Source organism: Crocodylus siamensis, chromosome 8, assembly GCF_052110815.1.
Source record: "Crocodylus siamensis isolate JL-2025a chromosome 8, ASM5211081v1, whole genome shotgun sequence".
Classification (NCBI taxonomy): Eukaryota; Metazoa; Chordata; order Crocodylia; family Crocodylidae; genus Crocodylus; species Crocodylus siamensis.
Genome location: NC_143402.1, coordinates 17,712,625 through 17,737,683, shown reverse-complemented (window position 1 = coordinate 17,737,683; position 25,059 = coordinate 17,712,625). Strand labels below are relative to the sequence as shown.

The 25,059-nt window shown below is 41.7% G+C and overlaps 1 long non-coding RNA gene across 1 annotated transcript in view; it reads right to left on the bottom strand.

Annotated features, from left to right (window-relative positions):
- LOC149858140 (uncharacterized) overlaps window positions 1–25,059 on the bottom strand; it is a 62,234-nt gene that overhangs the window by 16,662 nt on the left and 20,513 nt on the right. Inside the window, exon 3 of the long non-coding RNA XR_016443846.1 lies at window positions 13,453–13,525. This is a non-coding gene — a long non-coding RNA (uncharacterized LOC149858140). The remainder of the gene's footprint in view (window positions 1–13,452; window positions 13,526–25,059) is intronic.

Below are 25,059 nucleotides of genomic sequence, written 5' to 3'. Positions count from 1 at the left end.
AAACTGAAGCATAGAAAAAAGTAAATAACTTGCTTAACATCCCTGCAGTATAGAAGACAAACTCCAGACATAATGGACTTGATGATCAACAAGGGAGATGAAGGTTAGCTATTAGGAAGGATTTTGTAATCAGAGGTGAGTGAAACAGATTACCAAGAGGGACTAGGAAATATTCATTGTTGGATATTTTCAAATGCAAGTCAGAAAAATATTTCTCTGGGATGGTTTAGACAGGAAGGCTCTGTTCCGAGCAGGAGACTGCACAAGATGACCTCTTAAATGTCCCTTTCAGCTCTATGCTTCTGTATTTCTATCCCATTGCCCTACCAGACACTGCTTTCTCCAGTTCTTTCACAAGTGGATTCACTAGGTTCATTCTTTACCTCTACTGCAGCCTTTCTGAACACCTCCAACACTGTAAAGAGGCTGGATAGTTAGCAGTATCCAGCTCTGGATTTTCCAAGGGGAACAAACAGATGAACTAATGCAACACTTTCCCAGCCACTAGTATGACTGGACATTGTGTCGGGCAGCTCCGGGCTGGTGTATTCTGGGCATACTTCAGAGCATTCCAGGATGCCCCCAGGTAGCAAGAGGCACCCCTTGTTCAGGGCAACAGCTTATGACTTTCTTTTCTCTTGTGGTGGAGGAAGACTGTAAGTGCTATATCTGCTCCTGGGCCCCTTGGTAAATAGCTTTAGTAAAAAGTAGACCACCAGCTATAAAGTTTGGTTGAACTTAATTTTCTCTTAACCCTCCTTCAAAAATCAACCCCCCCAAAAAAGAAAAAAACCCTAACCTCCCAAAAAACCAAAAAACAAACAAACAAAAAACCCGCCAAACAGATGCATTTTAGAGGTTACCGAGAACCTGCCAAGTAAATTAGACCCTTTGCCTTTTTTTAATACTGTACTGCACACATTTATGTGAAGAGGACTGCAAAATGCGAAACAATCAGCCACTGGGCCACACTGTCCCACACAAACAGCTCAACTGCATCGTCAGGCATCTAGCTGAATCGCAGGCAGGACTATTGCTCCTCTGCCCAACTACCAGCTCTGTAAGGAACCATTCTGTCACTGGATCCCAGCAGGGAAAGAAAAGCCCAGAGAACAAAGTAGATTCTGCAACAGCAAAAAACAAAAAAAGGCAATGGCATTAGATGATGGGGACAAAAGGGAGGGAGCTCAATTTTGGTTCTAGGCTTCTTGGTCCAGTCTCTGCCTTCACAGAGAGATCCCAAGCCCTAATTCCCAATATGGTACTCAGACACCACAGCTTTCCTCCTCAAGTGATATCTAGCCCAAAAAGTTCCATGCCCTTCATGTACCATACCCTGCTTGAGTTTCTTCTAACATCCCAGTCCCTATTGACACACCCAAGTAACCCAACAACCCCACACAACTTCTATCACCACCCCCTTTAAGTACCATAGCATCTAACACTTACAGGGAGCATCCATATGTTCATTAATGCACTTTAGGTAATGCACATTAAATCTAGTACCCCCATTGTGAGGGCACTTTTACACATGCTCTGGAGGTGCGTGTGTGTGGTGGGGAAGCAGTGCTTTAATTCAGGTGGCTCTGAAAGTTGCTCTAATTAAAGCACTGCTGCATCTTGTGCATCAGTGTCTCTGCACTTAAAAATAAGAGCAGGGGATACAGGAGGTGCTGGAATGTGCTGGAATTCCAGTGTGTTGGAGCAGCCTCATCACTCATGTATAGGCACCCTGAAGTACTAGAAATATGTGCATTAGCTTATTGCAATGCTCATTAGCTAAAGAGCATGTATTTTTGTGATGCTTTATTCATAGATACTAGGGACAGAAAGGACCTCAACAGATCATCGAGTCTGACCCCCTGCCTAGGCGGGAAAGAGTGCTGGGGTCAGATGACCCCAGCCAGGTGCCTATCCAGCCTTCTCTTAAAGACCCCCAAGGTAGGGGAGAGCACCACCTCCCTTGGAAGCCCAGTCCAAAGTTTGGCCACCCTTACCCTGAAAAAGTTTTTCCTGATATCTAGCCTAAATCTGCTCTCTGTCAGTTTGTGACCATTGTTCCCTTGTTACCCCAAGAGGCGCCCTGGTGAACAGAGCATCTCCGATCCCTTGCTGCATCCCCCTAACAAATTTGTAGGTGGCGACAAGATCACCTCTCAGCCTTCTCTTGCGGAGGCCAAAGAGGTCCAGATCCCTCAGTCTCTTCTCATAGAGCTTGTCCTGTAAGCCCCCAACCATATGAGTTGTCCTCCTTTGGACCCTCTCGAGTCTATCAACATCCTTCTTGAAGTATGGTGCCCCAAACTGGTCCCAGTACTCCAACTGTGGTCTGACCAATGCCGCATAGAGGGGGAGTATCACCTCCTTGGTTCTATTTGTCATGGATCTGCTGATGCATGATAAAGTGCGGTTAGCTTTGCTGATGATTTTATTACACTGACGACTCACTATGACTCTGAGATCCCCTTCTGCTTCTGTGCTGCTGAGAGGGTCACTTTGCAGCAAGTAGGCGTGCTGGACATTTGTGCACCCTAGGTGCGGCACTCTGCACTTGTCCTTGCTATACCGCATCCTATTTTCTAACCTGTCCAGGTCTGCCTGCAATTGTTCCCTACCCTCCAGAGTGTGCACTTCACCCCACAATTTAGTATTGCCTGCAAACTCAGACAGAACACACTTCACATCCACATCCAAGTCACTGATGAAGATATTGAAGAGTACAGGTCCAAGGACCGAACCCTGAGGAACCCCACTACCCACATCCTTCCAGGTCGATACCTGCCATTGGTACTAATGCCCCAAAATGTGCATTAAAATAGGCTAACGTGCATTAAAGCACATATGTAGATGTTTCCATAGCTGCCAAAATGTGTGCATTTCCATGTCTCACTCCTGTATGGGGCAGGGTGCATAGAACGTAAGCAGAAGTTTATAGTTTTGTATATGCAAATTATATGCAGCTAGCTCACTGTAATCTAATTAGCTACATTTGTTCATTAGATACAAGATAGCTCATTAGCCGTAATTAAAATATTACGCATGGAGTAGTGCAACACTTGACAATTGTTTATAAAACTGAACGAACTGTACATGCCCTGATCACGTGGCTCCATAAAAGATCAACACAAAATTAGCCTGACTTTAAAAAAAGAAATAAATAACCTGAACATATTAGTGTTTGTTGCAATTTCGCCCACCAAAGTCAGGTACACAGGCAAGAAGGTCTTGTAAAGATGCATTTCTTTGTTTCCTGTTATTTGGACCAGATCTACAATATAAAAGTTAAAGTTGCTTAAGAAGATATGGTTCCACTGAGGTCTCTTAAGTCCATCAACTAGCTGCTTAACACTATGAAAATCTCCTATGGGCTACTTTATTTTAGTGCCACAGTTGCTGTTAATTATTTTAAAAAATAAATTGTGTAGTTATATATCATGTTGTCTGGTTAAGAACTGATGTGGGTTCATTCTAAACTGTCCAAAATAACATGGGGGAAGGGAGGAGAATAAGGGGCTTGAGTTCTGAACAGAGTTCAAACTACTTCACATCATCCCTGTTCAAAGCAGAAGCTTTAATAATCTCCTGGATGTGATTTATTATTAGTATGTGTACATATTTTTCAAACCCTCAGGAGATCTGTAACTTGCAGATGTAACCAGAGATTAACGCCCATCATCTCTGGTGAGGGCTCTGCCCTAACACTTCAGCTAGCAGTAACAACAATTCTCTCTTTTACTAATATTCCTTAGTATATTATGGTACTCCTGTGTTTTTCAAGGAGTCCCATGGTGGTTTCAACCTAAATATTTTGTATGATTTAACTCAGCTGGTTTTAACTGCCAGAGTACAGCAGTTTTTGGTATTTGTTTAATTACACACAACCAATTTTAAAAAAGAAAAAAAAAATGAAAATCGACTGTCTAAGAATTTTCCAACCCCATGGGCCCATTTAGACACTTCTATCAGTTGTAAAGTATCTGACAATAGTCTCAGGGCCACCAGTGACCTTCTAGTGCCACTGATCTAGCATCACACCTGCTGCTTCATGCTTGCCAAGAGGATTTGGGGGAGGGAGAGCGGGGGGTGGGGGAAGGTTATCCTAGTGTTTTTCCCCCTCTTTGATTACCAGTAAATCAGACCTAGACTTACACTTTCTTCCTACATTGAAAAGCTGCCAGTCTTCAAGTGTCTCTCATTAGCTTTTAAAACCTATGCTCTACTGAAGAGGAGTTAATACTTTTTTTCCTGGCACTGGCTGAAATCTCAATGTCTGCATTAAGGCACCAAATCCTAATAGCTACTGAAGGCAGATTGGGAAACCAGCACTGAACATGATACATGAAATCAAATCTTGTGGCACAAGTGTTTTAGTTTTAGATGAGAGCGTTTGCTTTTAAAATGCAGAAGGGCACAAAGAGTCCAAAGCAGGAGAAAAGGCATATAATGTAGTTTTGTTCTAATATAGGCAGTTTTCTCTAATGCTTTAAGCAGGACACAGAGTATCAAATGCTCTGTGCTCCACGAGTTTAACTAGCTGTACTTTCATATCTCATAAAGATGTTCTGAGGCACAATTCATTCATGTTTTAACTTTCCCTGGTAGGTTAAAGACGCTAAGCATCAGAGTGAATGAAACATAATTAGCATCTTTTTTTTGCCTAATTTAAGATAATTGGATTCTAAGAACTTCTAGCTGCCAAATTCTAAATTTCTTCTTTCTTTGGTAGTGGCATTGTAACCATTATGAGGCCAGGGTAAAAGAGCCAGTTGTCTTGTCACTTCCATTTACAAAATCACATACTTTCTTTTGATTTGTGAATTGCTTCAAAGATGTCAAAGGCATGTGTTTTCCTTATGGGCCAAGGCCAGATTTCTGTTTTCAGTACACCACTGAGACTTCTGGAAAACCCACTGATTTCAGGGTCACTCAGAGAAGGATTTGGAAATAAATGAGATTTAAAGACTGGTCTCTTCTGGGGGTACCCAAGTTCAATAAAGCACCTTCCCCCACCTTTTTTTTTTTTTTTTAAAGGAACAAAGCAGACTGAGAAACTTGACTCCAATACATTGTCTTCTCACCACTGCTCTAAACAAGATAACATTGAAAAGCTCCTTCCTGATCCATTGGTATTGATATGCACGAGCAAAATGCTTTTTAGAACTTAATGTCTGAATTTGGGGAACTGAGGGGCCATGTTCTGTGCTCAGTTACCTCGGTAGCTGTGGGTTTAAATGGAATCACATCAGTGTGACCGAGTAGAGAATTTGTCCCCTTATCACCACTCTGGGCTCAAGGAGGTGCAGCCAAGCCCTGAATAAGTGGAAAAAAAGGTGGTGGGGAGGGATGCAAGAAAAGCAATGCAACTTCATTAAGAGTCAGCACTGCAACACTTACTGCTGAGGATTTTCATCCATCACTGTTCAGAGGCTGAATTTTAAAATAAGATCCTACCACAAGCAAGGAGTACCTGAAGCTAGAAGACTGAAAAGAGGATCTGGAGAGTGATGGAAATATGACTCCCAAAACAGAGGAAGATCGGATACCGATTCATACCATTGGATGTAATCATTCAATCAGCTTAGTGACTATTTCTCCTCTTCTAGTTTTCCAGCAGAGCGATACCATGTATTCTCAAGAGAAGCTAACAGCTAGTTGAGGGTTACCATTTAGGCTCTGGAAAATGATTTTTTAAAGCAAGTGTTACATGACCTAGCATGAATACAAATATTTGATGGCTTTTTTTTTTTTTTAATTACTTGGAAAGTTTTTTACCATTTTCAGGACAAACACAGAAGCAGTGAGCTAAATCCAGAAAGAGAAACTGAGCTTAAAGAAATAGTGTAAGGTAGTTTTACTGACCAACCTGAGCTGCATGAGGAAAGCAAATAGCATAAATCTACCTCAGGAAAGTCCGGAGGTTTTAAAATTTTAGGGTCAGATCCTTCCTTAAGGGCCAGGCCCTCAATTATTTTTTAAATGTCTTATTGTTCTTAATTGCACAGAGAAGCACAATATTTTTATTCTGATAAATGCCCAGAAGTCTTCATTACAAATTCTTATGTCCTCTACTTGTGAGTTTACATCTTTGAACAACTACCTTATTGTCTCTGGAACCGATTTCTACTGCCGCCTTTCTTCTCTTTGTTAGACTAGAGGAAAGGGTGCTGCTGAATGGGGCCAGAAACATGACTCAGAGAGCTACTATCTTGCCTATCTAATCATGCATTAGCGTGATTTGATTCTATGTAGCAATGTTGAGATTGCAAAAGATCTGCTAAAAATGAGTTCACAAGGAAGAGCTCAACTTCTTCAAACCAGGGAACAAACCAATATATAATACTTGGAGCAAGATCCCTCTAAGCACCCAGGACCATGCCCAGATGTGTTGATATTATTGACACTTTATTTCCAAATTTAGCAAAGTAGGTCACCCACCTCTTCCCCTTGCCTCATCACCCAGGCCCGCTTCTCTTTCTGAGACCTGACTATCTTTATTTCCTTCCTTTCTGATAGAAGGGAGATCAGACTACACCCCCAGAGCATGGGTTCCTAGATCTCTTTTCCACCTTGATACTCTGTTTCTGTAACAAACGGCTTAAGCACGAGCTTATAGGGGCAATGAGTGTGTGGGGAAGAAATCTCCTGAACCTACTCAAATCCTCTCATGAGTCTCTAATTACAAAGATGAGCTCCTATAATGTAAGAGCCCTGTGGCCAAGTCACTTCTTAACAGAGCAGAACTTCTCCCAGAATCAGGATACCAGAAACGTGCGACTAGAGTCTTTGTCTTCTTTGATGTAAGGCTTCCTTTCTGGGCAGCAGAAGAGATGCAAGGGATGTGGATTTGACTTCAGAAGAATACCAGGGGATTGGAAAAAGAAAAGAGGACTTGTAAACTGAATCTCTCTCAAAAGTAGCCCCTTGAACAGGCATTTGAGGATATTTGGTATGTCTCATTTCACTTTGATATCCAGTGCCGAAAGGAACTCAGAGGCTTTGTGAGGATAAAAACTTGGACTTGCAGCACACAATACGTTCTTGGAGCTTGTTTTCACTCTATGGCGCAGTTGCTGGCAGCACAGAACAGACAACAGAGCTCTGCCTACATTCCCCAGCCAGGGAGCAGCCTTTCCAGACATCATTTGCAACTCAGCGGAGGGAACCCAAGTAATTACGTAACCCAGCTCTACCCCACGCTCAGTCGCATGCACACGTGTGTGCACACGTACGCATACTTTACAGTTACAGATTTTGTTTCTGGAAAGTTGCCCGAGACGTTCAGTGCCTCAACAGGCATGGTAATAGGCTCAGAACCAGAGAATCATTAGACTTGGACAACGGGTCAATCCTATCCATCATTCTGCCTCATGGGAGAAGTGACCTCACTATCCCTAAACTATCCCCAATAGACGGGTGTCAAGTCTAGCCTTGAATAGCTCAAGTGATGGCACTGGTAACCTCCCTTGGAAACTTAGTGCATTGCCTAACTTTTCTTAGAGTTATACAATTTTTCCTAAGACGTCTCTGCTTCAGTTCATTCCGTCCTCATTGACTAATCAAAATAATTGGTCCCTATCCTCTTTATAACAATACTTGATGTATTCGTAGATGGTTACGTTTCCCCTCAGTCTTCTTATGGTCTAGACTGAATGTGATCTGCAGCTCCCTCGAAGTTTCCACATGGATCTAAATGGCTATTGCAGCTCCATAGGGGCTCAGAAAGGGAGGCCTGGCTATAGTAGTTTTCTAACAGTTGTGAAAAGGGATTTTGCTTCACTTTTTAATAAGCAAGCAATATAACCTGTCACTGCAAGATGTTCACATATTCTCTCTTTCACCAGAATTTCACATTCCCCACTCCCATCACAGATTACTTAATGCTGTAGCTATTCCATTTTGCGTCTTGATTCTACTAGCTCTCTTGAGCTAAGTTAGTTTGTGTGTACTCAAAACTTTGATCAATTTTGCTTACTGATTACGTGTGCACGCGCATGCACTACAAAATCCAGGCCTAATTTTCATACCTAAAAAAATTTCAAGAGCAGCGCTACAGTGAAACCCAACTGATGTAAGCGGTAAAGGAGTGCTATTTACTTTATTCAAGAGAAATTTAAGAAGGAATTTGATCAGAGTCTATCTATAATTTTCTATGCAAGGAGAAGATATATGAGGACTTGCTAATTTAGCAGGCCTAAGGAATAACAAGATCCACATGCGGGAAGCTGAAGTCAACTGTTCAAAATGGAAACAAATGGAAATGTTTAACAGTGAAGACAGGTTACCAGGGAATGTGTCAAATTCTGCACCACAGAGTCGTTAAATCAAGACTGCATGCTTTTCTAAAAGATGTGCTCCACTTCAACTACAAGTTCTTGGGCTAAATGAGGAATCATTAGGTTAAATTCTACGGTCTGTGTTATGTAGAGAGCTTACAATATAGCCTCTCTAGGCTTAAATTCACATTATGTAATGTGCATCTACTACTTATATATTTCAGGAAAGGCTATATTTCTGAACTGTGAGGTAGAGCAAAATGAAATGGAAGTAATTTTTACCATAATAAGAATATCCCATCCCTTTCATACCCCCCCCCCGTAATTTTATATATAAACACATTATCTAGGGGGGTTAAATAAGTTTTGTCTAAGTGAAATTTCAGTATTTGGCCATTCACAGGAAAAAATCCACAACAAATTTTAGAAACCTGCTTTCTTTTTATTCTCCTTCATATTTAAGACACCTGTTTCCTCCTTTTCCTCTGGGTGTCCTGGCAAGTATTATTAGAAAGAAAATAAGCCACACAGAAGCTGATCTACACAAGGTCACAAAGAATTAATGGTAGAGTTGAAAGTAAAAAACCCCTCAAAAAACCTTTTTCTCTAGGATTGTTTTATTTTTTGATGAAGAAGAGGAGGAGCAGCTTCCTTTAGTTCCCCATTCCCACTTGCCATACCATGCTTTAAATATAACTGAAGTATCACAAACTAGAGATTTCCATCTTCATATTTTATTTATTTGGTTCCCCGGCCCCTCTCTTGGAAAGTTTCCTCTCCATCTCCATCCCTTTGAGCCTGCTAGCTTCCCTTCAGAATTCATCCCCATGAGCTGCAGGTTGGCAATCATACATTATTAGAAAGGTTTTCCCTCTTCTTGAATTCCCACCCTTTCTTTATTAATGTTAAACACCACAGAGACTAATAGATCTAATAAGGTAAGTTAAATCTCTCTCTGTCTTTCTCTCTCTCTCTTTGTTTAAAATGGGATGATATGATATTGACCGTACACCTATTAATGATAGGAGGACTCAATATAAACACATAATTAATAACTAACTAAATAAGTATAAGGCCTAGGCCCCAGTAATTTATTAAATATAATACGGAAAATTGGCCTGTGTTGTTTGATGTCAGATCAAAGTATTAAAAGGGCGTCATTGAAAAAGGTTAAGGTCTATTAAAATGTTATAATTTTGCAGCCTTTAATGTTATTAGTATTTTCCATTTGATGATGCCGGATAATAACTAACATCTACAGCGCACTGTACACATCTTGCCTTTGGCCAGCATCTGTAGAAAGTATACTTCGTTTTGGGGGAATAGCCTTTTTGTAACTATAGTAATATAACAAGCATTACCACAATGGAACAGGTGCGGCCCAGAAGCGTCCCTTTTCCTAGACAGCCAGACAGGCAAGCAGACATTAGAAACTGTGCCTTATTTTGTCCTGCTTCTAAATCATGTGATGGTGTCAGTCAAGAAGAGTTGGGATAGGTTTCAAAGGCAAACTAAGCAATACTACCATCTGAAAGGCAGGATTTTACTTTTTCTTTTTAAAATACACTTTTGCCTCATCTTTAATTCAAACCTGGCTTCAACTTCTTTTTCCCCAAACTCACATCCAGCTCCTCTTGGTCAGTAAATAATTTTGATGGATGTTCTCCCTAATGTGCAAGCCAATGAGACAGTAGAGAGGTACAGATACCCTGCCAACCAGCTGAGCAGCCTACACTTGGGTACTCTTCTAACTTAACTCACAAACTATAGGTAGCGACAACTGGACATTTTAAGAGTCTATTTTATTTCCACAGAAATAGAAACATTCATCAGTGTGTGAGCTCAGAGTTGCAGGACATCAGAGGCATCCTGACTTGAGTCATTTCCATGGCCTTTGCCCTACGATGATGGAGCCAACTCCCATCTCCATCTGGTAGGGTTTCAGTGCACTTAACTACATCTGACTCTGCTTGCTTTTAATGCTATTTAGCATTATTCAAAAGGTTTTGCCTTGTAGGTTCTAGAGTCCTTATCTCATTTGTATATGATGCAGTTGTTTAGGCAATGCCAGATATTAGGCATTTTACACATTTCCTCACCTCATTTCCCCACATTTAATCAGCTGTGCATGCAAGTACTATAGTGAGAATCTAAAAAGTGTCCAAAGCCTATATTTCAACTCTCCATAGGCAAGGAGAATGTGCTGGTGGAGAAGCTGTTGCCATGGAAAGCAAGATGGTAAGGGAATCTATGTAAAAGTTGCCTTGGCAAGTATTATCAGGGGGGAAATAAAACACATGGAAGCTAAATAGCACAAGGCTACAAAGAGTTAATGGTATAATTGAAGGGGGAAAAAGCAGATGTTCCAACTTGCTGTGCTACAACCACTAGGCTATATTTCTTTTACATCCTGTAGGTAGACATACAATAAGAGCTTAAAGAGCGGGTACTGGGTTGGGAGCAGCCAGCAGAGCATTTAATGCTCAATAATTCTAGCATCTTTTGCCTAGCGCCATTGAGACATAGCTCACAACATTCAGTATGAAAAGGAGAGATGGAAAAACAACAAAGGCAAGAAAAAAGGATCTTGGCTGACCACAGTTTGTATAGTAATTCATAATGGGTATCTTGAATAATTGATATTAAAGTAATGTTCTTTGTTTATTGTTTTAAACATACTTGTGGTGAGCCATCATCCACCTACTATAAATTACAAGCAACTGATAAGTCTCCATTTGCAACTCTGCGGCTAACGCCCCTTATCCATAACCAACAGCCTTTTTCCAGCATTGGACCATGTTGAAACATTTCCAAAGCAGACTTTTAGCAGATTTCTTAGAGATTTAGCCCCTCAAAAAGACTCCCCAAAGAGCAAAGGCAGTCCAAGACAGTGAATTTAATTCTTCATCCATTAGGCTGTAATTCCTTTCTGGATGCAATTTTAATATTAGAAAAAGATTAATCTGTATACTTGAAGCCTGTTCTGTTTAATCTTAATGAGTTTTGATTTTATACACTGTGGAATCTAATCCAGCATCACTTTCAAAATTGAAAGGAATAAGGTCACCGCATTTAGAATATAAAATGGGGTCTTATCCAATGTGTGACTGGATGTTTCCAACTAGTATATTGTGTTTAAGAGAGGAAAATGAGCCATTAAAAATGAAGTATTTTTATAGAAAATCTTGACAAACATGCTGCCTCTAGTGACCTTTATATAAAAGGTGAAAAGGTTACATTAATAATTTGGAAATTATTTGGTGGAAAGGAGACCAGAGAACCTGTCTACTAATGTTAGTTCCCAGATTCCCCTAGCATGTCTTGGAGGAATTCCTTCAAGATTACTTGTGGGGAGAGGAGACCTTATTTAGTTAAAGTCAAGTATTTCTCTCTCTTTACAACAGCTTCCCAAGAATAGAAAATGTGCACAGTTCTTTTGTTGATCCCCTACCCTTAGTAGAGATGCATGCCAAAGTGGGCTCTCAAGTCACATTGGGTAGATACAAGGTTATTGCTTTTCTAAGCATAGACAAGAGTGAATTATGATCTTATGTATTCCTTCCCAATTTTGAGTATTCTGTGGCTGCGTCTCTATCTTTAACTATTCAATGAAGCAAGCAGATTAACTTGAGGGATCAAATAGTTTATCCCAACCAGACAGTTGGTCCAATAAGAAGTATCACTCACAACAATTCTTGCCACATACATATCTTCTGGACCATCACAGCAACACCAGCTTAATTAGCAGTGCAACCTTGGGTAACTCATGTGACTTCCCTGTACCACATTTTCCTTTTATTTAGGAGGAGTCATACATCTTTTAGTAGGATGTGAGATGTAATATGTTTACAAAGATCTTTGGGATCATTGGATAAATAATGTTTACATGAATAAGCATAAAGAATATTACTTTTAAAAGTGAAGGCTGGACGTACCAAATTTCAGAAGTGGACTTTGGCAATAGGTCACAACAATATTTTTAACAGAATAGTTTCCACCTTTTATATGTATGTTGAAGTAAATTACTCCCACCCCACATTATCAGCTTATTTTCTTTTCTGAAAAGCACATGCTTAGTTTTGCGAGAACAATTTAGTGAACTGGTCTAACAGAAGTCTATTCCTGCCTTTTATAGGTGTTCTATTGCAGAGATAGGAATTTTGTACTTCTTCCTTGAAAATTGTGCCGCATTTCATTCAGAGTAACAGTACAGTATGCTGGCAGGAAATTGAAACATTGCTTATGTGAAATCAAGTTCGTAAAAGATCAAGAATCCACAAGAAATAAGTAGTTTACCTTTCTGATGCCTTGTTCACATTTCTACAGATAATTCACACCCAGACAAATAAGACTTATGGTTTCTATGAATAAGCTATAAAAAAGATAATTGCCATAGAGAAAGGTATTATTGACTGTTCTGGCAATTATTAATATACACCAAATTCAAAAGATTGTAAACCTTCTCCATTTTTTTAGCCCACAACTATCCTTCATGTTTTGTGCATCATAGTTGCATTCTAGTGTCGCACTGCAGCCAGATGTATTGTGATTCTATTTTCATATATGTTTAATCAAGCTTTTTAATCGTATCGAATACCACACAAATCCCTTACCATTTCATTTCCTTCTGCTGAGGAAACAGAATGTTTTAATACTGGTTTTAACTTTTGAATACCAGTCTGTGCCAATAGCTAATCCACTTCCAATGTATCAATTGTATGGCTTTTAGAAGTCCAGTTTCAATTTGTGTCATTGCATAAGAACATAACAGAATAATTTCAACCCAGACTATAATTAATTGGCATAAGTAACTTGCATCTGTCGCGGTAATATGGGTTTTTAAAAATGAGTTCTAATAGAGCTGGTTAAGTGAAAACAACGGCATCTGCATCTGCTCCATAACTCTGAATACCAGAGCTTGCAAATTCCAAATGGGAACTCCAAAAAATGAGCAATTTAGAAAATGGGGTTTCAATCTCTCTGTGGCTCAAGTTTCCTCACCTAAAATATAGAACAACACCCACTTCTGGAAAGCTTTGGTTGTTTTATGCAAGAAAAGTGATATACATTACATACACATTTGAGTTTATCAAACAATGCAGTATTGAGGAGAAGGGTATATATTAAACCAAACTTCCACAAGGATCTCAATCTTCTGTTTTCCACCCAAGGGCCCTACCTGATGACTGGAATGTCTCTTTTTCCTGTCTTCAAGTTCCCCAATAGCTTCACGGGGTTTTCCACCTCTCACTCTATAAAATAAAAATAAAGAAGAATATGTTAGTACTGACTCTACCTCTAGAACAGGGAGGCACAATATCTATGAATCAGCATGGGGGAGTTAAAGGGTGTTATTTTAAGGGGCTGGTCCTAAGAATTCCCCTCAGATCAACCAGAAACTGGTTTAGGAAATAATGCGGCTTAATGGCTTTTGTTTTTTCATGATAGCTGTGGACATCATTCTTTTGAGGAGGACCCTGTATGCTCCAGAGCACAATAGGACCAAATTCTGCAGCAACAACTCCTGAATTCAATGGCAAGAATCCCTAAATTGTTCTGCAATGTTAATTTATCCATCTCCATTAAACTTTTCATTTGGAGTCTCTTATCCCCAAGTGCATGCACATGCCTCCTGCTATGGCTCATAGCTGAAAATACATGCTGATGTAAAATTCTTTGGTGATCATATTCAGCAATGATTATTACTTTACACACTGGACATTTTCTGCTATGTTTTCCAGGCACTGTGGCAGTCACAATATTATCCAGGAAAAAGATGAATTCTGCAGCCACAGATTATGGAATATTTGGTGCCCTGCTCTTACTAGCTTGGTTTCTTCCTTTCATAGAATCATATAAGTTGGGTCAGAAGGGACCTTATAGATCTTCAAGTACGACGCCCTGCCAGGGCAGGAGAAAAAAACTGGGCTCAAATGATCCCATCTAGGTAGGCATCAAACCTCCTCTTAAAGACCCCCAGGGTAGGAGCCAGCACCACCTCCCTTGGAAGCTGGTTCCAGATCCTTGCCACCCTAACTGTGAAGTAGTTCTTATGGGTTTCAAGTCTTTCAAGAGACTGCTATACGCCAAGTGTCACATTTCATAGAAGAATTGCAGTGTAGTGTTTTTAAATGCACTACTTTGGGTGTGTCTACATGAGATATTTTACTGCGCAGTCAATTAATCTACTGCGTAGTAAAGCGTCACCATCTACATATGTGCTTTACTGTGCAGTAAATTAGACTACTGTGCAGTCAGCCACTACCTGTAAATACAGTTAGTAAACTAACTGAGAAGTAGATACTGCACAGTAGCACATGTGTGGGAGCAAATTTGGGAAACTCCACTGAGCATAGGGCTTGTCCCTATGTGCAGGGGGCCAGGAGAGCTCTACAGCAGCAGCTGTCTCCCAGCCCCCTGCACATCAGGACCCCTCCCAATGTGCATGGGGCTAAGGAGACAGCTGCAGCTGGCAGAGCTCTCCTGACCCTATGTGCATGGGGACCAGATGTGTGCTCCTGGCTAGCACCCCAGGGGAGCCTGGCTGCTGCAGGGGGCCAGAACAGGGTAGGAGCAGCCCTGTACCAGGCTGCTTCTGTTGGGAGCAGATTTGCTCCCAACAGGGATCTCGTGTAGACATGCTCTGAGGGAAGGCTTACTGTTCAGTAAACCTTTATAGCATTAATAGCACATGTAGACAGACCATCTGTGTACTGTATTTAAATGCTTTCAAATGCATAGCGGGAGACATGTCATGTCAGGCACTCTGAGCTCTTTCTTGCTATCGTCTACATATAAATATCCTATGAGCCTTCCTGTACAACTCTGGCAATACATTTCCATCTTTAGTTGCAACCTTCTAGATTTCTGTGCATAGCTTAGGCTAAGCAGAGACTGACAATCTTGTCAAACTGAATGGTAGTGTTTTTATACGATAATAAATATTTAACCGTGCCTGGTTTGAAATGACAATGCTCATTTCACTTGTGAGTGATACAGGATTTGAACTAGAGTTGTGTGGAAGTAAAAAATTAATGTTACCATTCATCAGACAGTGTAGCCTTTCTGCTCCTGTTTCCTCCCCTCTCAATTTCTTGCCAACCTACAGAAGCTTCCCATCTCAACATAAAAAAAGAGGATGTTCTGGTAATTTGCCTTGAACATGAATGTACATGTTCATTCATTTGAGCTTATTAGCTCCTGAAACACAAAGTTCATTATAACCTTGCTCAAGAAAGCAGAGACCTTAAAAAAGGTAAACTAAAAAACACTTGCCAATACTACATATGAAACTTTATTTTACCTTACCTATTGGGCAAGATTTAGAATGATATGCAACTTATTCACCTGCGGTATTAACACACCTCTCTGAGCTTGCTGCAAACATGCACTGGATTGATATTTTGTAAAAATCCATTGCTTTCTTTTCTGGAAGCTAGGAGACCTGGCTCAGGCACTGATTTCTTTTCCTAATATAAACAACTTGCGGGGCTCTAATTTGAATAATGATTCCAGTCAAAAATGGATAATAGTTTCATAGTAGGTAGGGTTGGAAGGGACCTGAGCAGATCAAGTCTGACCCCTGCCATGGCAGGAAAGAGTACTGGGGTCAAACGACCCCGGCTAGGTGATTATCTGGCCTCCTTTTGAAGACCCCCAGGGTAGGAGTGAGCATCACTTCCCTTGGAATTTGTTTCCAGATTCTATCTGCCCTGACTGTGAAGTAGCGCCTCCTGATATCTAGCCTGAACCTACTCTCCGTCAACTTATGGCCATTATTCCTTGTTACTCCCGGTAGTGCTCGGGGGAACAGGGACTCTCCCATTGCCTGTTGGTCCCCCTTGGTCAGTTTATAAACGGCCACTAGATCCCCCCCTCAGCCTTCTCTTGTGGATGCTGAACAGGTTCAGGTCCCGTAGCCTCTCGTTGTAGGGCCTGTCCTGCTGCCCTCTGATCATGTGAGTGGCCTCCTCTGGACCCTCTTCATGCTGTCCACATCCCTCCTGAAGTGCGACGCCCAGAACTGGACACAGTACTCCTGCTGCAGCCTGACTCGTGTCACATACAGGGGGAGGATCACCTCCTTGGACCTGCTCACGATGCATCTGTGGATACATGACAAGGTGTGGATGGGCTTCCTGACCACGTCCCCACATTGTCAGCCCACATTCATCTTGGAGTCAATGATAACTCCAAGATCCTTTTCTGCCTCTGCACTGACGAGAAGGGAGTTCTCCAGCCTGTAGGTACGCTGCTGTTTCTTCCTCCCCAGGTGCAGCACCTTGCACTTGTCAGTGTTGAAACCCATCCTGTTCTCATCCGCCCACCCCTGTAACCTGTCCAGATCTAATTGCAGCCTGTCCCTCTCCTCTACTGTGCCTACTTCTCCCCACATCTTAATGTCATCTGCGAATTTGAACAAGGTGCTTTTCACCCCCTCGTCCAAGTTGCTGATGAAGATGTTGAACAGTGCGGGCCTGAGGACCAAGCCCTGGGGAACCCCACATCCCTCCAGGTCAAAAATGACCCATACACCACCACTCCCTGGGTGTGGCCTTCCAGCCAATTAGTGACCCATCTGACCGTGTAGGCATCGACACCACAGTCACCTAATTTTTTAATGAGAATGAGCATGAGGTGAGAGACTGTGTTGAAGGCCTTCCTAAAGTCCGGAAAGACTACGTATACTGCAACACCTGTGTCTAAGGATTTTGTGACCTGGTCATAGCAGGCCACCAGGTTGGGCTGACAGGACCTGCCTCTAATGAACCCGTGTTGGTTGCCCCTAAGCATAATCTCCCCTGCTGGTTCCTCACAGATATGCACCTGAATAATTTTCTCAAAGAGCTTCCCCAGGACCGAGGTAAGACTAACAGGCCTATAGTTTCCTGGATCCTCCTTCCTCCCTTTTTTGAAAATGGGGTCCACATTGGCCCTTTTCCAGTCCTCTGACACCTCACCAGAGCACCATGAATGCTTGTAGAGCTGCACCAAGGGTCCCACACTGACCTCTGCTAATTCCTTCAGCACTTTGAAGTCATCAGGACATGCTGATTTGAACACATCTAGTCCCACCAGAAGTCCCCTGACTAGGTCCTCACTGACCCTGGGCTTGGCTGTGCCTCCCCTGGGACCATCGGGGATCCCGGTGAGGGGGTGGGGGGATGACCTGGTCCCTGCGCAGAAAAATGGAGGCAAAGAAATTGTTGAAGAGATTAGCTTTGTTGTCCACCAGATTTCCCAGTGTGTCCTGCAGAGGCCCCACATTACCCGGTACCTTCTTTTTACCCCCAACATATTTAAAAAAGGACTTCTTGTTATCCTTGATCCAGGTTGCTAGCCCCAGTTCCATCTCTGCCTTAGCCTTCCTAACAGTGCCCCTACAATCGAGCCAAGGAGGTATAATCTTCCTTGGTGATGGCCCCTCCTTAATAGTATTATTAAGGTCATTTGAGATAGACAGGCTATAAACGACTTCTCCAACTTAGCAGGGTAGGTAAGAACAGAATCTGAATCTCCTGTTTCCTTGTTCTGTCTATTGCTAATGCATCATGGTATCTTGTTGGCACATGACACTTGACCTTCTGCAATGGCTATGGCTCCAGACAGTATCTTGGGTTTGTTATGAGTCATGGGCATGCTAGAGCAATGGAGGCAACTCTGCCAACCAACAAGGTGCCGGGCATTAGGGTTGTGTGAAACGGGCCCTATTCGATTTAGATTCAGCCTGAACTGGGGACAGTGATTCGATTCGTAGATTTGGATCACTGTCCCTGGTTCAATTTGGCTGAATCTGAATCTAAACATTTGATGCTGATTTGGACACAGGCACAGCTTTAAGTTTTTTCTACATACCTTGAGGTACCAGTGTGGCTCATGATCGTTGCGGTGCTGGGGTGGATGGAGCATCCCACAGGAGCATGGGGGACTCTCCAGCATGCTGGGCAGCAAACGTGGAAGTGGAGCGGAAATACTTCCATTCCACTCCTGGGTTTGTTAGGGAATGCGCTAGGCCCTCTCCTCCCCCGTGTTTCCCCTGACTCAGCAATTGGCTGCAGGGGGACCTTCGGTGCCCCCCCAGACCCAGGAGGCACCAGTCACTGAGCTGGGAGGGCTTGGGGGGCCCCTTCTGGTCAACTTCTGGAAGCAGGCTGGGGAGCCCTCAGCGCTTCTGTGGGATGCTACATCTGCCCCAGCACCACAGCGTTCAGAGCTCCTGCTCTTAGAGCTGTATCTAGGTCTGAATCGCTGAATCTGCCCGAATTGATTTGGAGGGTTCTGAATTGATTTGGAGAGATTAAAAGGTCCTTTGATTTGATTCACGTTTGGAGATTTGGCCACCAAATCAGGCCGAATCTCTGCTGAATTGGGGACCGAAGCTTCACATGGCCTTATTGGGCATCTCTTCAACCACTGCAAGGAAACATTTAAATTGCAGTCACTGCAGTGATTGAACTTTAAACTACCTGGTTGTGGTCCTGCTACCAATGTAGCCCCTGGAGCAAAGCTCAAAATGAGCTGAAAACACTGGTTGAGAAGCTGAGTAAATACTCAAGCAATAATCCTCTGCCAAATTGCACGATCCTGCAGTAGCTAACAAGCTGATTTAATGCTATCTCAGGTAGTTCCACATGAGCTGTAGTCATTGAACTAATCCTGCTGAAAGTGAAACACTAATATCTGTTTGGATTTCCCAAATACATCCTATATTAAAGGGACACCTCTCTGACAGTATGAAAATTCTTATAATGTTTTTCATTGCCTCCGATATCATCACAGGTGATAGGTTAGATCAGAGGGCAGAATTGAGGTATCCTACCAGAGTTAATTCCTTTCAGTATGTTAATGTGAACTTGGGCTTGCCTCCCTTAGGCCTCTGACACTACAGAATGACTGCAGTGGGAAAATAAAGTTTTACTGGCTTTGTTTTTTAGCTGATATGCTGTGGGAAAAAAAAAAAAAGCTATGGTCAGTGGCAGATTCATAGCTGAGGTTGAGAATAGGCTCCAGTGGTCATGACTAAGCTAACCCAGGAGACAGCACTAATTAGGAATCAAATATACAGATAAGGATGTCTACTGTCATACCCACTAATGTCAGGAAGTTCAAAGTATCCTCCTCACACATACAGAACTATAAGTATAAAAGTGTTCATATTATTCTGAGCAGGTCCCTCAGGCTAACGTCAGCAGCATACCACAGCCAGTGAAAGGCCCTTTAAGCATTATCTCATTTCAAATGGAATAAAGGAGACCACACTACTCTCAATCTGAGTTGAATTAGACAAGGAAAATGGCATCTAGAGGAATGAGGCCATCCTTCGGCAGGCTGACCCAGTTAACCAATTGCCATAGGGAGTTAAGAGAGCAGCCAGCAATAGAACCAGCCAAGAGGTGAGACAAGATGCCCGAGTTGAGGCCAGCTAAGAAGCCAGCCTTCCTGATCCAAAACTGCTGGAAAAATACATTCCTGAGCCTGGGGTCTGGGACCTGTAGCTACCAAGCAGACTCTGCCTGAGTGGACAAGGGGGCTGGTTCAAATGCAGCAATACAATGCAGAGGATGAATGGGGAAAGCAAGGTAGGCTCAAGTTGCATGACAGGTCAACTGGCTTTGTAATACAATTGTTATTTGAAAATGTTGAAGATACATCTATCAGGACACAACCTCTTCTTTCTGTACGGACACTTGGAAAGGTAGAGGAGGTTACAATAATACTAATGCCGAGTTTTCAGAGCTAGTCTATCAATGGACTTCAAAAGTTTCAGAAACAGTATTCTCTGTTCAGTACTGAAAACCTGGGGCCAAGTGCCACTACGGAGAAGGATACAGGACAGAGACTGGAAAAAGCATGTTGTTGTATTAGGGCCAATGGCAATTACACTCAATAATACCAAACAATTAATTTTTCTGAAATGGCATGGTACAGAAGAATCATTCTAGGAGATCCATCTTATCCTAGTCTTCCCTGACAAATGAACACTTTTATTACATACTTGGAGAAAGGACCCGTTTAACTTTACATACAGCAGTTGCACAATGACAACAGAATGAACATCTGGAAGACTGAAAGGTAGGTTAAAGTGCCAGATGTAGGTCAGACAGCCCAAAATAGAGAATGGAGGGAGAGAAGTGAGAAAGGGAGGTAAATCAGTGTCCATGTTTGAAAATATAGCTTGAATCAGGCTGAAATTTTCAGTGCTCAAGCTAGGTTTTTGTCCCTGATTAGTTCACTAGAGGGAACAGTAGAACACGAAGACACAAAGGTAGAAAATAGTGCACCTAGTGTCAAGTTTGCAAAAAGCAATGCAGGCCAAAGGAACCACCCGATGTTCATCTAAGCTGACCACTGTCCTGTCATTCCCAGAGGGAACTCTGAATCCCTAGCTTTAGCTGAATTTGAGATCTAACCCTGGTAGAGTCATTTTTTTCTTCATTTTGTTTAGGAAGGTGCCCTGAATCAAATGCAAGATGTCTCAGTAGAAGCTGAAAAAGACAGTACTCAGTGAAGACATTATTAGGACCACAGATTGCCTTTTACTCCTTTTAGCATTAAAGATCGCATGCCACATTGCAAGACTCTGGGCAGAGCTGACTTTTTACATACATGCATATAAATAAGGCAGGACGTAGGTACTAATTGAATATCAAATGTAATATCAGACTAAATTAACAGCACATAGATTTTACAAAATAGGACTTTCTAAACCTATCAGCTTCAAATAGAAAAGATATATGCAACATTTTACTAACTGTTGAACCTTAAAATATACTGAATCAAATCTTTTTACCTATTATCATTTATACCTTAGTAAAAACAGGTAGGTTTCACTGGGCACATCTACATGTGCAAATACTGCAGGATCAGTTTACTCTAAAGCAGTGGTTCCCAATCTGTGGTATATGTATTACTAGTGGGATGCAGACAACTTGTCAGTGGTACACATTAATAGATTTATTATAATGACTTTATATGATAAATTGGTAGCACACAATCTGTCAGAGTTTGGAAATTGCTGCTCTAGAGTAAGCTACCCTAGAGTAAACTATCCAGGGCACATGTCTACACATGCAGGGATGCAGCAGCAGATTTGGTGCTCCTAGCAGCAAATTGCTCCCGCTCCTTGTGGCTCTATACCAAGTCCCTGTAGCAGCTAGGGAGGGCTCTAGCATAGGGCCAGGAGACAGCTGTCTCCTGGTGGGGGCTAGGACATTGCTTCCTGCCCCTGGGAATTTCCTGCTGCTAAGGCAGACTCCACCACTAGAGCCTGGGTGGGGACGGTGTCTGCCTGCCCCAGCAGCAGGGAGCTCCCCAGCCCTCACTCTGCAATTGCAGGGCCTGGGCTGGGAAATTCTTATCTCCCAGCCCAAGCTCCTCAGTCAAGGGGCCCAGACTGGGAAGTGGAGGCTGGGACCTCCCTGCTGCTGGGGACATTGTTCCTACCAGTTCTTCTGTGGCAGAGCATGCCCTGGCAGCAGGCAGCTCCTGGGGCAGGGCACTGTCTACATGTGCTGTACCACGCAGTAAGTAGTCAAGAATAAACTTGCTACTTGTATTTAACAGGTAGCAAATTTACTCATGAGTAGCGAAAATTACTGTGCAGGAAGCATCTGCATGTGGAGATGGTGACAGTAGCAATTAGCTGAGATGCACCCACTATGTACTATATCACTAGATTCATATTATAGTCCATCTTGAATAGTAATTACTATAACATTGTATTTATCTGTATATTCATCATGTTACTATTCATGAAGCTTTGTCCATGTCCTGGTATTTACACTCTTTTAAAATTGCTAAGTATTTCACCTCATATACCTTCAATCATTCATCCTAACTTAACACATCAAAAGTGCTGGCAATTCTTTCAAATTTCTTGCCTAGGTCAGTTGGACAATATACAAGATGATTTTTCAATGTTATTATTTTTAATCTCTGTTTAGTAGGGAAATTGAGGCAACACAACAAGAGTAATTGATTTGATTTACACAGCTGGGAATAGAAGTCACATCTTACTACTTTAGTCCATTCATAGCACCTGACAAAGGAGACTGTTGCTTACATATATAGTAGGTCTTTCTGAATTAATTCATCTCTTAGGTGCCACCCTGCCCTGCCTTCTGTTTGACTTCTGACTAACACGCCTTCCTACCACCCTCTCCTTTCCAGTCGCTCTTTCATTTTAATGATGGCCGTAATCAGAACAACTCTGTATTTGCACTGGGCACAACTATTGAAGCTAACTGAAGTGACAAAACAACTTTTCTGTTATATACTTTTTAAAAAGACTGTTGTTGCTATTTAGATGTTTCATCAAGTCTTGAGTTCGGAAATCACAGAGGTGTGAACTAGAGCAAGACGTGAACAATAGTCATATGAGATGACATATTTTTTCCTCAAAAGTATTCATCTAGAATTCTGCCTTGGCTATCAGACATTTAATAGTTTTGCCATTAATTTTTGGCATTTTTCTAAGGAATCACAGGTAACCATTAATCAAAGTGCAAGATATGCTATATTTCTATATATATTTATTTCAGAGAGAGCAGGAAAACTTTCTATTCAGCTGTCAGAAGTCCTTTTTTTTTTTTTTTTTGCCGTTACTTTGGCAAGAACCGCACACGCACACACTCCTCTGAAAGTCTGATTTCTTATGCTTCAGACCAAATAAAAAACAAAGACCAAGCCAAGCTCTGAGAAGTATCTACAGCAAAATTAAGTTGATTGTTTGGGTTGAAAGACCATCGCTGTATAACTCATGAACTATAGCAGCCAGTGAAGTAAAGTTCAGATAAACACAGGCACCTATTGCTTCACTACAGAGAATTTTGAAAAGTATAATTTTACCACATGACCCTATTTTCTGTTCACAAACCTGAGACGAGCAGGACACTTCAGCAGTCTCTCTCATTCATTTCTCACAAGGGCAGGAAAAAATGACAGAAACAGGAAAGAACAATGGTCATAAAAAAGCAGGAGCTTGTGGGAAAGGAGGTTTTTTACTAGCAAATAGCTTCTAAGGCTTATTTCATCGAATGGCAAAGATTTAATATTAACCCTTGAAGAGGCTGTTCAGTTGTCCTCCCCAGAGATAAAACAAAGTGAACATCCTTCATGGGAGTTGTCGGTAGATGTCTGGGTGCCAACTGGAATAGGAAGTTTTAAAGATCTAGATAAGCACATGGAAATTAGTGTTCCCATTCATAGATTATTAGGATTTATATTAATGAATATCCTACTTGGCCCACGGGGCACCTTTGTATTGCCTGCTGATTAGCAGGATTCATGGACAGATCCAGGATTTTGTAAATGGGGGTGATGCTGGAGTAAAGCAGGAGTGGCTCTTGAGCCTTCTCCTGCCCCTTCCCCGAGGACAGCCAGGGACAGCAGCAATGGCATGTAGGAGGGGTGGTGGAGGGAAGGAGAGGGGAGGGGATGTGTGGGTTCTTACCCAATTCAGGGGCTTAAAAATAGTGCCTGGCTGCTGTTCCCACAGCATTGTCAATTGAAAGGGGGAGAGGGGAAACGGGATTGTGCCACTGCACCCCCTCTGGATCTGTCCCTGTCAGGATCTCAGTTATTAGTAGAGGCTGATCTGAACTAAGGGCCTATGGGCTCTCAAGTCTGGGAAACTGACTGTGAAAACCTCAAACTGGATTTTTGGTTTAAACCCAAAACGATCTCTAGCGATGGATCTTCAGAGGAATGTTTCATTTTTAGATCAGATCCATATTATCCCCAGGAATTTAGTATATTTTTTGCCCTAATACATCATGTCATACCTCTGCTTCTACGCTGCATGTAAGAGCACCCTTACGACGAACTCCCATGCTTTCATGGAGGTTGTCTATAGGCGAGAGCTGTATTTAGGATCATACCTTTATTAGGCATGTCTATATCTCGTAAGATAACATGTTAGTTTGACCTAAATATGCACACTATGCATAATGCCTATTACGTGCTGTCCCTTTCAGTGATGGCTTAACATGCTAGAGTAATAAGGTGCACATGTTGAGAATGCTGGCTTTCCAGTTAACTATATTAAATATTAATGATGATGGTAAATCAAATCACAAAGCAATCTCATTGTTCCAAAAGGCAAAGCACGTTCCTTTCACATGGGACTTTAAAATACGTATTACAGGAGATTAACCATTTTAATAGCACTGATATATTAGAGTGAAGAAATACAATGGTTGAGAAATGCAAAGCCATAAATGTCTTCAAATTTAAATCTTCCTAAAACTTAAGGACCCCAAAGTTCACAGATGATTATTGTTTAGTAACCAGCACCATTTTTGGAAGTGATGGTTGTAGTTGTTGTTGGTATGATGATGAACGAACCAGTTAAACCATAACTTTATTAATGTTTTTTCCTAACTTTTAAAAAAAATTGTTTAGTTGTGTACACTGAGGCAAATTCCAGAGGTCTCTAAATGAGTCAGAGTTCAGAAAAGCATGATTTTTTGGGACAAATATAACCTCAAAACTATCATGCAATATGTGTTATAATCATGCAAGACTGATTTATAATATGGATAATACTCAAGGGACTGCATAATTTCTGGATCGAACCATTTGGTTACCTTTTCATCTTTGTTTTAATAATTAATAATAATTTAATTTAGTAGACCTGGTCAAATTTTTCCATTAATCTGTTTAGAAGGAAAATAAAAGTCTTAATTGGACAAAAACAGATACCACCAGTTTCACTCTTGTTCTTCCACTCTTAAAAGACTTCAACACCGAAAAATGCAAGGTACTCCACCTTGGGAAGAAAAATCCA